Raw genomic sequence first — 1,299 nt, 5'->3', positions numbered from 1 at the left:
TTTAGCGAGTCCCTCTCTGGCCTGGAACCTGGAGCCTTGAACATGGAAGGATGAAATACAGGAGTGTCCAAAGCAAAGTGTCGTGTTGGGGCTCTGCCTATGTGGGGTCTTGAGAGTTCCAAGGTGAGGAGCACAGGCAGAGTTCAGGAGGAGGTGACACTATAGTAGTAATTCCCAGATACCCGCCAGTGCTGCTGTGGGGATCCAGTTCTTTTTTGATTTTTCGAGACAGGGTTTCTCTGTAGCTTTTTTTTTTTTTAAAGGAGCTCTGGTAAAGTTTTATTGAAGGAAAACTTTTTACTTTTCACCAGTCTGTTCTGGCATGCTTCTAATAATGTCAGAATCACCTGGGTCAATGATGGCCAGTGTGCATACTCTGTAGTATTTTCCACACGCTGTGCCCCATTCAATGTTATTGCCACTGTAGTGATGGACACCAGTTTTAGCCAACATGGCATAGTATTCTATTTCAGATTTCCTCAAGGCGGGGCAGTTGTTGGCGAGGATCACCAATTTTGCTTTGCCCTGTCTGATCATCTTCAGAGTCTGTTTGTATCCCAGCACGTACTTCCCACTTTTCATAACAAGCTGGAGCCGAGAGTTGATCGACTCCAGAGACTTTTTTGTCTTCTTTGCTGCCACCATCTTCCTGCCTTAGGTGCGGGACGGCCCCCAACCAAGACCAGCCGCCAAGATGGCCGGGGAGCGAGAAAGCTCTCTGTAGCTTTTGGTTCCTGTCCTGGAACTAGCTCTTTGTAGACCAGGCTGGCCTCAAACTCACAGAGATCCACCTGCCTCTGCCTCCCGAGTGCTGGGATTAAAGGCGTGCGCACCACCGCCCAGCTCCGCCCGGCGGGATCCAGTTTTTAAATGAACGTGAGGGGCTGGCAAGATGGCTCAATGGGTAAAGGTGATTGCCGCCAAGAGTGACAACCAGAGTTTGGTCCCCAGGCCTCACATGGTGGATGGGGAGAACGGATTTCTGTAAGTTGTCTTCTGACTTCTCCATGCATGCCACATCATATGTGTGACACACATACGCATGCTAAGACATATAAAATGGATACGAGTGTGAACTATAAGGGATTTTCCCCTCTGGGGCACAGATGTACTGCCTGACTGCTTGTGTGGCTTGGATGTCCTCGGGCTCTAAGCTCTGATGCTCCAGTTTTCAGAGCTTTTCATGAATAAGCCAGGCCCGGCACAGAGACACGGACGATGACCCCTGAGGTGGTGGCAGGGATGGTTGTGAACTGGCCTGCAGGACCCAGGGATCCACAGAATCAGCTGAGGGGGTGA

The 1,299-nt window shown here is 50.3% G+C and overlaps 1 pseudogene; it reads right to left on the bottom strand.

The window, feature by feature from the left end:
- Window positions 1-246: 246 nt before the first annotated feature.
- On the bottom strand, window positions 247-706 carry LOC142831780 (large ribosomal subunit protein eL30 pseudogene; annotated as a pseudogene).
- Between the last annotated feature and the right edge of the window lie 593 nt (window positions 707-1,299).

The sequence above is a fragment of the Microtus pennsylvanicus genome, chromosome 11 (assembly GCF_037038515.1).
Source record: "Microtus pennsylvanicus isolate mMicPen1 chromosome 11, mMicPen1.hap1, whole genome shotgun sequence".
Classification (NCBI taxonomy): domain Eukaryota; kingdom Metazoa; phylum Chordata; class Mammalia; order Rodentia; family Cricetidae; genus Microtus; species Microtus pennsylvanicus.
Note: the sequence above shows the minus strand (reverse complement) of the source record. Positions and strands in the feature narration are given on the sequence as shown.